At 36.2% G+C, this 13,033-nt stretch overlaps 1 protein-coding gene across 2 annotated transcripts in view; it reads right to left on the bottom strand.

The window, feature by feature from the left end:
• Nucleotides 1-13,033, bottom strand: part of prkcbb (protein kinase C, beta b) — a 259,088-nt gene that overhangs the window by 109,883 nt on the left and 136,172 nt on the right. The gene's annotated exons all lie outside the window — the stretch shown is intronic.

The raw sequence follows: 13,033 nt of genomic DNA, 5'->3' as shown, positions 1-13,033 counted from the left end.
GGACAGAACTGTCTGTATGTAAAGTGTGTCCACTGTCATATTGGAGTAATATAAACCCAACAAGTCTCTTTTCTAAAATTTCCTGACATTAAAATAGGACCCAAATCGTAGTGATGGGATTGGAGTGCGGTTTTCCCAGCCCACCGAATTGATTGACAGGTGCCATTTCTCCATAATAACATGTACTGTACACACGTTCATGAAACATTTTTTGCAAATAAACTGGGATTACAATATCTGTTCCAACTCTCTGTGATGTTTTATAAGTTTTATAAGTTTAAAACATTTTTAAAACAGCCTGTTTGTAATAAAGACAGTAAAATCGATATGTAATTCATAACCGCTATAATAGTGCCATAGTGTCAGTAAACTTGTGTGAATCATCATTTCAGAAGGGCTTGAATAAACTCCACCGCAAATACATAAAATAAACTTTGTTATTTTTGAATAATGAGCTGTATTTCAGCTTCATCCGTTTCTGTCTCTATCACTGACGGCTGTTTATCTGAACTAACGCATGATAAGCAGACAAGCATGTTGGAACGGTGGGTGGGAAAAGCAATTCATTTAGATTTAAAGCTACAGTCTGCAAAAACAGCTACAGTATACTCAAGACAGCAAAATGGGCATATTCTGGGGCAGTTTTACTTTTGTTTACTTTTGTTAGTTTAACTTTAGTTTAATTTAAATGTAATTTGATTAAAATATTGTAAGCATTAATTATACAAAATACTCTAAAAGTATAACATTCTTATAAAACATTCTTATTAAAGTATGGAATACAGCTTTTTCTGTCAGGATTCTGCCACTTCGGTCTTGTTTTGTTTGAGTCCAGACACTAGTCCTCTCTTGTCTTGTATGTTGTGCTCGGCTCAAGTTTTCTCAGGTCGAGCATTTTTATTCTCTTCTTGTCTTCATCTTTTGTATTAGCGTCATCATGACCGCACTTGGGCCATGCTCGGGATGCATGCTCTCATCCTGGTGTTTGTGTTTGCTCTGTCTGCAGCGTGCGGTTTCATTCTCTCAGTCTAGTCTGTTTTGGTTGGCACTGGGATAAAACATGCAAGTTTCATGTGTGAGTGCACAGTAAGTGTTTTTATTTACCGTGTACTTGTGTCTTGCGTTCTGTCTCACGCATCACACACACATCACGAGATTAATGCTGATTGAATATTTACCAAAACACATCCCTTAAATCACATTCTCATCTCGTTTTTATTAGTCAATGAAAATGTCAGTATATTTTTAGAATAGCAGTCAGTATTATCACTTAATTTATTTAGTTTTCGTAGGTAGAAACTTGTACGTCACGAAAATTAGGACGCAAAATTTTCATCAACGGAATTAACACCGTTCTGGAGGCTATAATAAATTATCTGATGGGTAATTTGAGCTGAAAACTTACGTGTCTGAAACTTACAGACACATTCTGGAGAGACCAAAAGCTTATCTTAAATCTTGTAAAAGGAGTAAAATAGGTGCCCATCTTATGGGGTGTTTTTAAATTTTGTCTGAACTACTTTTAATTACGTAGCTAGATAAAAATATCAGCTATGAACTAATTTAACCATAAAAGGAATCCAATCGCATGTGTTTTTTACTGCCTTTGGAAGAGGTAAAAAAGTTGGCATGCTCAAAACTTTGTAGACCCCATATTTATTCATCCACTTGTGATAAGAATGCCAAAATGCCTCTTTCTGTAAATAGCAGGATTAAAAATCACCAATGAACGAGAGAGCAATATGAAGTAAAGGGCAGTAATAAAACAAGTGAGAGAGCGAATAAGAGCACAAAGACACCAAGTCATTGTGAATCATGAGCAAACAACAGTCCCATATGTTTCCCCAATGACCATCTTATCTTTATTTCTCCTTTTTTCCAAACTGTTAGCTGGTCTCCACAATATTGGTGATTTCAAGTTTTACTATCCTGCTGGGGACATTTTGGCCTCACAAGGCTGCCAAATCCTGACCTACACAACCACGCACACACAAACAAACACAAACCGCAGCCTGACATGACTGACATCCCCTGGTTTGTTTTTCTCTGTAGATGTTACTGAATTTCTTAAGCAGGTCTATTCATCACTTCGCCGCTAAATCTGTCAAACACATGATTCAGCAGACGCCGAGTAAACCTGTCACCCGGACTTGCAGATCAAGCATTTTTGCCTATTGTGTGCACGCGTGAAAGAGACAGCATGTATCTGTTATACAAAGCAAGATATTAAATATGTCTTTGGCAGGGTTTGTAAAGCAGCTCTAAAGTGTTTGTTAGACACAGAGGAAGTGGGTGTGTGTCTCTCGCTCTCTCCGGGTGAACGTTTAGTTTCTGGCAGGGATCTCGCTGGCCAAGCTGGCATGCCACGGACTGACAGACGGCCTGTGTAAATGTCTGTGGTTTCTTCTGTGTTAAGTGTATGTGTGTGTGCGGCGCGGTCACAGGCTGAAGGGAAGTGTACTGCCGATTTTCTTGTTCGCCAACTTTCCCCTTCACAGTCCACTGAGAACTGATCCATTATCTACAGCTGTGAGACAATCACACCTACAGCAGCCTAGCCACAGGTCTCTCTCACACACACACACACACATGGACATACACACATCATACTGTCTCGCACAAATGCACTAAAAGCTTTTCTCATTCACAACACGTTTGAACAGCACACTAAACAATACAGTGTGTCACAATTACTCACATATTTTGTTTGTTATGCTCTGTATGCACTTTTACCAGAATATTTTTCCTATTTGAAAATAAAAATCTATTTCCAGCAAACCTAAAACAAGATCATTTTACTTTGGAAAAGAAATGCATTATGATATGACTGATGATTACCCAGTACCACTTTTTTTGTATCCGCCCAATATAAACAAACGTCAGCGAGCGATTATGTACTCGAAAATCTTCTCTCCTTTAACCGCGTCAAACTACTCGTACTGTGTGTGTGAGACAGAGCTCTAAAGCATGTGAGCTCTAAAAAGCATGTGAGCTCTAAAAACCCACAGAGATCTGCACCTTTTTGTACCAGGCCGTGGTTTCTAAATCTACTAAAATGTCCGGGATTTGTTTTTGCTTTTCTCCCAGTGTTCGCGTGGGTTTCCTCCGGGTGCTCTGGTTTCCCCAACAGTCCAAAGACATGTGCTATAGGTGAATTGGGAAGCTAAAATTTCTATAGTGTATGTGTGTGAATGGGAGTGTATGGATGCTTCCCAGTGATGGGTTGCAGCTGGAAGGGCATCCACTGTGTAAAAGATATGCTGGATAAGTTGGCGGTTCATTCCGCTGTGGCGACACCAGATTAAAAAAGGGAATAAGCCGAAAAGAAAATGAATGAATGAATGCTTTTGCTTTAGTTTTGTAAGCTGTCGCTAATTTTATGCGCTAATTTTATAATTTTAATTTTATTAAATAATTAATTCTTTAATCGAAAGGAAACTTTGCTAAATACTCGGAGAGGATGACATTACATCTAAATTGGCTGAAGAATATTTGTACGCCAAATGGGTAAACAACTCATTTGTCTTATTTAAATAATTATTCTTGTAATTTTTATAATTTTTAGAGATATTGTCTATTTTTATTCCTTTTTTTCTCTCATTTATTTCTCATTTGCTGTTTATTTTATTAATTTGATGATGTCAATATATTACATATTTTATACATCTAAAATGCTTTAATGGCGTTTATAAGAGAAATAGCATAAAAAAGAAATAGTCAATGTTTTTTTGTTTATTTCAAAAGTCTTTTTTTACTTTAACCCAATGAAAAGAAAAACATTTAAACAGATAAAAACAGTGTTAAAAATCTAATTATGTTTTGTTTGTCACATATAGGGCCAGATGGAATCTGTGGACGTTTTTTAGCTATTTCTGCGGAGAATTTTGGTAAAAATCTGCAGATTTCTGCCGAATGATTTTGTGGGTATCATAACTAAAACCTTAATTTATGAAATAAAAAGTAATACCTGTTTCACTTTTATTTAATGTTTAAAATGCAAATCCAATTAGATTCACTTTATTTGGTAAACAAAGTCTCACATATAATATCTCTACTAAAAGAGAAAATATTACTGTACAAACTGCATTGTGAATAAATCAGATGAACATTTTCATTTTAGTCAATAATTATACTGAAATCAATTTAAAAACTGAATAAATATAAATTTACACACATTTACTCAAGTAAATAAACAGAATTAATGATGGGCTAAAAATCTGCGAATTTTCTGCGGAAAATCTGCTGAATTCTGCGCGCGCAGATTCAGTGTGGGTCTACAAATAGTTAACTATTTATGTAATGTGGTTAAAAGCTGTATTTCAATCTGGTCACCCCCGCAAATATATTTCAAACTCGTGGGGAGCACCGTCAACAATTAAAAATATATTTTTATTAATTATTTATTTGATTATTTAATGATTTAAAGCCGTGTCTTGAATTTTTTTAGTTTCCTTTAATTCCCAGGTTCTGCCATCTGATGCATTTGCCAAATTTTCCTAGCCAATTTCCTAAGTCAATTGTAATCGTATGTTTTGGTACAATTAGGAATTTCCCCAACCCTTGCAGAGCCTGGGGATCACAGTGAGTGCTTCTACTTGGCCCTACCCTGATCCCAAGTTTATTTTTGATCATTTTAATTTCAATATTTGCTTTATATAAATGCTTGTTGTTGAATATGCAACAATTAATATGTATTGTCATTGTGTTTCTGTAATGAAGTCTGGATTTCAATATTTGGACATTTATTCATTCATTCATTCATTCATTTTCCTTTGGCTTAGTAGCTTTATTAATCAGGGGTTGCCACAGCAGATTAAATTGCCAGCATAAGTTTTCCAGCTGCAACCCATCACTGGAAAACATCCATACACTCTCATACACTAAGTACAATTTAGCTCCTTCAATTCACCTATACTGCATGTCTTTGGACTGTGGGGGAAACCGGAGCACCCGGAGGAAACCCACCCGAACACGGGGAGAACATGCAAACTCCACACAGAAATGCCAACTGACCCGGCCAGGGCTCGAACAGGACCAGGCTGGACCAGTTGGTATTTCTGTGCGGAGTTTGCTTTTCGTTGGCAGTATGTTCTCCCTGTGTTTGCGTGGGTTTCCTCCGGGTGCTACGGTTTCCCCCAGAGTCCAAAAACATGTATGCGCTATAAGTGAATTGGGTGAACTAATTTGGCTGTAGTGTATGAGAGTGAATGTGAATGTGGAAGTGTATGGGTGTTTCCCAGTACTGGGTTGTGGCTGGAAGGGCATCCGCTACGTAAAACATATGCCGGAATAGTTAGCTGTTAATTTCCAGACACCTGATAAATAAGGAACAAAGCCAAAGAAAAATGAATGAATGAATGTACCAAAGTTAATTTGTGTAGTTTTGCTTTTATGTGTGTGTATGTATTACATATACATTATAAATATACATACACACACCATACCAGTCAACATTGGGATGTAAAACTAAGGGATGTAAAATAACCCACCCCATTAGAAAATGAAAACATTAGAAAAATGAAAAAAATAATAATAAAAATAAAAGGTTTAGCCTATTAAAATCAATGGCCTTTACAGAAATTAAATCCAGTCTTGAAATCTCACTCACTTTTTATCCACTGCATTTAAATATTGATTAAAATTAAATAGAATTTTAGACAAACTGTACAAAAATACAAGCGTTCCATACAGAATAAACTATAAAGCTACTATAGTTATTTAGAGAAGAGCAGCGAATCTCTCATTTTGATACAGTTTTGCTTGATGTGTCACTTTAAGAATCCAGAGATCTATAATGAAAGCATTAGATTACTTTCATAACTGTTTATGCTCAATTAAGACAAAATTATTTGTGTTTAAAATAAAGCACACCAGAATGGACATGTTCACATATTATTAAATGTATTGGTGTTAAAAAAAACACACCAAAAATCCAAAAGTGTCCACTTCCGCTCCTCTTCAAATCGCGTGTACAGAAGCTGGTCTGGCAACAGTGTGCTTATATAGAGCACGTCTGTCAATCAGCATCGTTACGAGAATTGACCAACATGGAGGGCGACGACGCATAGCTTTAATGGAAATTAAGTGAATGCGGCTGTTTTAATATTACTTTCAAGGTGCTTTCATGCCGAAATGAAGCAAAAGCATAATTCTCTTGAACAGCTCCTGCAATTATATCACATTTGAGATCGACTCTTTGATGCTGCTTTCACTTTTCGTTGAAAGATTACAAATATATGAGAAAATACTAACGAGATGATAGCGGGATAGAATGGTAAAATACAGGAGAATCACGGCAAAAACGGGAGGGTTGACAGGTATTACACACACACACATTATTATCAAAACAAACTTTTACTTTGAATGCGATTAATCATGATTAATCTTTGCCCAGCACTAAATTAAACATGTCCTTGTAGTGACAGAAAAAAACCCCAAGAAACTCTATGAGTGATTATAATCAACCAAATTTTATTTGATGGAAGTGCCACCAGGCTACAGTACATCCCAGTAAACGCATACACTAAATATTTTGTACTATTTAATTCGCCAACAGCCATTTAATGCACTGCACACACATCTCTTACAGTACATATGCCATAGACACGCTGTGATGTACAAGGAGTGACTGTAATTGACAATATGCTGAGTTGATTTCAGTTCATGCATCTTTACAATCAATCCAAATAAATTTCTGCATCCCTCTCGCTTCTCCCAAGATTCCTCTGTTATTTACCAGCAAAATGAAGGTGTAGGATTGCCTAGGTCCCTCGGCCCATCCCACACACTGCTGTCTCTCTGCCCTCATGGAGTACATTCAATTTTAATTTCTAAACTGCTGCCATATTGTGAGGCTGGCATGAAGCTCAGTCTAGCATAAAATTCCATTAACCCACTCCCTACTGTTCAGACGGCACACTTCACACCGTCCCTGCAGAATAACATGCAGCCGGGCCAGAGCCACACTCACTCATATGTCCCCGCTATTAGGACTTTTCTCATTTAAAAGGGGACACATGATGATAATCTGACATCTTTCCATGTTTAAGTGCTGTAATCGCGTCCCTGGTGCATCTACCAACCCAGAAAATGTGAAAAAGGACAACCCTGTAACTTTAGTTTTAATAAATGGACTGATTTTGCTTCCAGATATAGTAGAGAAAGGGGATCCTATTATATATTACCACTAATCTAAACATTTCCACCCACAGTTTGCCATTTCTGTTTACTCAATGTAGCAGCTGGAGATTTAAAATGTTTGCACCAGAAAAAAAAACAAAAAACATTACAAATGTTCTGTTGGATGTACTACAAACATAAGAACAAACATCTAAGCCACTGAGGACATTCTGGTTGAATACACAAACACTGCATTTTTTTGCCCACCTAAATATGACACCGGAGATTTATTTTACATATTGATACTATTTAACACACGAGTTATTGATTCTAATAAGTTCTAATAAACTAATTCTGCTATTGTTAATAGTTGGATTGACAGGATGATGTCTGATCGTGTGCTCCAGAAAGGCGTTCAGGGGTGCGTTTCCCAAACAATGACGTAACTCGCAACTGAACTTTCATAGTACAATGCATCGTTTGGGAAAAGAACGATGTAGTGAAGAGTGTTTCTCAAAACCCGTAGTTTCTCTGTCGTAGATCCATCACTTGAACCACGTTAGTTATAGCGTAAAATGTCCATAATGATGCTCTAAACGGGGTGAAGTAACAACTTCTTTAGAGAAGAACCCCATCATTTCTTTGTGCAAATTATATTGATTTACACAAACACGCATTTAAAATAAAATCCAATATTAGTTTTGGTAAAAACATGCACTCGCGTTCCATATTGATTGAAATATATGTAAATGGCACATATAGGGCCTATGTTTCCTTTACTAATATATTGAGAAGCTGAACATTACATACTCTATTCTAAAACATACAAAAGCTAACACTATTCTAAGTTCATACATAAATCACACAAATAAATAAATAAATAAATAATGAGGCTATTTATTAGAAAATGAAATTTAATATTTATTATTTATTAGAAAAATTTAAAAATCCTACTTTAATAATAATATTAATAATATTAATGATGATGATGATGATTATTATTCAATAGGATATTGTTTATTTATTTTTATTTTATTATTATTTTACCACAGCAGAAAGTTCTAACCAATAGGCCCATGTCATATACAGCGCAGATACTTAATAAATAACCTACTATAAATTAAAAGCATTAACGTATGCTATGTTTTTTGTTTTCACAAGCTTTGGAGACGTAACATAAACTACGCTTTTAAATAATAGGTCACCTATAGCTTTCACCATGAGGCTGTCCTCAAAATGATATCAATGTTTTCAAAGTGCACTGCGAAGGGAGGACAATTGTAAACATGAAGATCGCTAAAACTGAACTGTAAAAATACTTTGAAAGCAAATTACCCCTAAGAGAGATGACCTTAATGCCGTTTCATTTTGATTAATTCCAACTTTGAATGTTAGAATGTTCTAAATGAATAGGGAATAGCATTTATTTACAAAAAAAACAGTCACAACAGGCACTGGAACATCAAAACGTAGGCAGGACAGTGAGTGACAACAATACAACAGTAGACAATGAACTTAACACACTCACGGATATAAATACACAAGGCATGACTGAACTGGTAACAAACAGGGGAGAGACACAGGTGGAACTAATGAAACTAATGAATGCGGGAAAACTGAACAAAGGAATCACATGACAGTAACAGAAATCACATAGAACAAAACACATGACACAACAAACACGCACACAATATATTGACGACACCAGATTGTGACACATTGGTGATTCCAAATATGAAACTTAATAACAATTCTAAAGTAGGAGCAAATCTGACCAGCTATATTAACTAATCTGTGAATTTTCACATATTCTGGGGACACCAGAGATTTATTTTACATCTTATGAAAAAAGCACGACATATCTCCTTTAAAGCAATAAGATTGAACAATGAGGGAAAATTCATTTTGGGATACTCATGTTGTTTTTTTTATGTAGAAGATAAAATGAGAAGTTTAGAATAATGTGCAGGCTGCTCTTTTCATTACAATTATAATGAATAGGAACCGGAACACAAGCTTCAAAAAGAACTTAAAAGCTTCATATGTTCTGAAAGGCAAGAAGTTATTCATTGAAATCCTTGGCCTAAGAACTGCTCTAGCTTTCAAGATTTTTAAGCCAAATTTTTTCAAAAGAAACCATTCATCGAGCTTAGCTGAATGATTTGTTCACTAATTGAACGGATCTGTTTTTCATAACTTCAGTTAACATTCTAGTTATCAATATTTCAGTGACTCCAGGGAAGGACTGCAGGCGAACGACTTGAATTTTTTTCTGTTCCTTTTCCACACAAGTCACATGTACAATGTGAATTTTATATTGATTTACACATCTGTTTTTGAATATTAATTTGCATTTGCATTTTGTATAATTTAAATATTTTCTGATTTTAATTTAAATTGATTTGAGCCCAATCTCATTGGAAATGTGTTCCACTACCTACATTATGGCAAAGCATGACATGCGTTGCTCCGGGTGCGTTTTGTTGCATGTTTCAGATGACAAATCCACTAGAGGGCACCGTCTGCATTACTGCGAATCTGAAATGAATTACTTAAGACACATTTGGTTGTACGTTGCAGATACACATCCTTCTTGTACACATCCACAAGAAGACAGAGTTTGTCAGATCACCAAGCAAACCACAGACAAACCTTTCCCTAAACCCAACTAACAATGCTTTTAAAAGCAAATGTAAGACAAAAGTACACTTTTGCCACATAATTTTACTTTGATTTTTACATTGCTTTTATCAAATTTGTGGAACTGTGCTTCACTGGACTCAAGCCCGAGCTCTCTGCCATTCAATACCATACAATGTAAGCTACCGAGCAAACTGATCACAGCAGAAAAAAAAGTCCATATGGAGATACTGTAAATGTGTGATGCAAACCTATATGATTGGTAATCATAGACACTGGTGGTTGGAATCACAGATAAACTCAAGTTAACATCTATCACAATATTTTGCCCCAATAATGATTTATAACGATATCAGCGATTCTATGATATTTCACAAGATCATCCACAATATATAAGGACAAAAATGCAAAAAATAAGTGGCAGTTTTGTGGGTGCAAATGCCTTGTTGATGCCAGAGGTCAGAGAAGAATTGGTTCGAGCTGATAAAAAGGCAACAGTAACTCAAATAACCACTCAACTGAGGTATGAAGAAGAGCATCTCTGAAAGCACAACACGCCCAACCTTGAGGCGGATGGGCTACAGCAGCAGAAGACCACACCGGGTGCCACTCCTGTCAGCTAAGAACACGAAACTAAGGCTACAATTTGTACAGGCTCACCAAAACGGAACAATAGAAGATTGGAAAAATGTTGCCTGGTCTGAGTCTCGATTTCTGCTGCGACATTCGGATGGTAGGATCAGAATCTGGCATCAACAACATGAAAGCATGGATCCACACTGCCTTGTATCAATGGTTCAGGCTGATGGGGGTGGTGTAATGGTGTGGAGGATATTTTCTTGTCACACTTTGGGCCTATTAGTACCAATTGAGCATTGTGCCACAGCCTACCTGAGATTCACATCATGGATGTGCAACCGACAAATCTGCAGCAACTGCGTGATGCGATCATGTCAATATGGACTAAAATCTCAGGAATATTTCTGATATCTTGTTGAATCTAAGCCACAACAAATTAAGGCAGTTCTAAAGGCAAAAGGGTGTCCAACTCGGTACTAGTAAGGTCCACCTAATAAAGTGACCGGCTAGTGTATTTCTTTTTTAACAGGACAGTTTATATAATTGCAACAAGTCCACAGCTGTCAAACAAGCTATTTTTTAGCAATTCATTGCTTTCTAGTTTTCTGTAAACTTAATTAGTACACAAATTAGTAATATGTGTAGTAAAGTAAAACTTAGTAAAATTTAATTTGTTTTAACTTAATTAATTAGTAAAGTAAATTTTAAACTCAGTAAAATTTAATTAGTAGACACGTATTTAGCCCTGCGTGTACTGCGTCTACACCTACCCCAAACTCACAGTAACCTGTTGTGTTTTATTAATGTCTACTCCACCTACATCACCTAAACCCAAACTACTTGTAGCACAGGTCTCCCCCACTTGGAGGTCACCCAACCTACTTGCGGTGTAAACCCTCCCACTTGGAGGTCTCTGGGCTGCAGCAATACCTACTTGGCCAAAGAAGTAAACAACTGCAACGCAAGTCTGATAAATTAATTCAGATCTTTTGCACATTTAAATAAATATTGATTCTTGGTGCTAGAGTATCGGATAGTATCGGACAGTGTATCGCAGCCGTAAATGTCCTGATGTATCGCCATATACATATTTCGTCCCACCCCTAAAAGACACCATTAGTTGTTTTGTAGTATTTATGTTGTGTTCTGCAAAGAACTGCACAAAAATAATCATTTAACCATCAAAAGTATGTCATTAGGGATGGGTACCGAAACTCGGTACTTTATCTGTACCGGTGCTACATTATGAAAGACCAAAGTATCGATAAGCTCTGACATTAGCGGTTCTGCAATCGGTACTGGAGAATTATTGCTGAATAAGCATCACTTATCGTAACTTAATTTAACTGACCAACCTTCTCTAATTTACGATATTTGATATTCATCTGCACAGTTGGCAATCTCACATGAGAAATGCTCGTGTTTCTGGCGAGCATGTCAAAGCCTTCACAGTTCTCGGCTGTGTGCGCGCACTCAGCAGAGGCTCGCACTAAGCGCACAAACACATAGCTCACGACACAGACACGCACACACACAGCTCGTAAGCTTGCGGAGTGTACCAAACAGGTTGTACTTCCTGAGGGAACAGCAACAATGCCCGTTGCAACACACGCAATGAAAAGTAATGAAAAGTTTTTGACTGCCTAGCTACTAACGGTAATGTTACATCATCCACATCGTTATGCCAGCAGTCAATCACCTAAATTAGTTTAATATTATTAGTTAAATAAGCACACACATTCAGATACAATGAAAACAGTCTTTTTTTCTGCAGTAGCCTAAATAAATCTTAAACATTAAAAAGGCTTTTACATCAGCTGTATTTACAAATTGAGCTTATGAATAGCTTAATAATAAACCATGCTTATTAAGAAATTATAAAAAACTGCTTATTTTTACATTGCAAGACGCTCCAAAACTGTATTAAAAACACAGTTAACTTCCAAAACACTGTTAACTGATTTATGTGAATGCGTTAATGAAAAATCATAAACATTATCTCACTTAACTGCATTTTGCAACTCAAAGAGGGTATTTTCAACTGAAGGAGCACAATAAAGCAAGAAAGATCCCAACTTCTGCCAGAAAACTCAAACATGTTGATTTTCCTACCGAAGAATGGTTAAAAACGGAGAGTCATTTTCTTTCAAACCATTGTACATTCTTTTAAAGGATCAATTATTGGTTTCGTTTTATTTTAGATTAAAACCATAATAAAATAGCGTTGTTAGTTCTGTTCAATTTGTTTTTAGTTAAAAAAAAAAAAAAAAAACACTACAAAAAGTGACGATAAGGGAAACGTTAAAGTACCGAACCAATAAGTGGTATCGATAAAAGTAGTAATACCGTTAAGTATTCAAACCTTTTTGTTGTGAAAATGAACAAAAGTTGTTGAGGTCATACTGCCCTGCAGTGTTCATTTTACCTAGAAACTGCAGCCAAACATGTTTTGGTTTAACAAAAATGAATGAAACACGTACAGTATATCCAATTAGTCTGTGTTTTGTGATCACCTTGGAAAGGAGCAACCAGCACATTATTCAAAATTCATCCATTGATGCTCGACAGTAGGAAAAAAAAAATCATACACATTTAAAGGACACCTATTTTACCCGTTTTTCAAGATTTAAGATGAGTCTTTTGTGTCTCCAGAATGTGTCTGTAAAGTTTCATCTCAAAACCCCCATCAGATTAT

The sequence above is a fragment of the Danio aesculapii genome, chromosome 3, assembly GCF_903798145.1.
Source record: "Danio aesculapii chromosome 3, fDanAes4.1, whole genome shotgun sequence".
NCBI classification, from domain to species: Eukaryota; Metazoa; Chordata; class Actinopteri; order Cypriniformes; family Danionidae; genus Danio; species Danio aesculapii.
The sequence above is the reverse complement of the archived record's forward strand: the minus strand, read 5'-3'. Positions and strand labels throughout refer to the sequence as shown.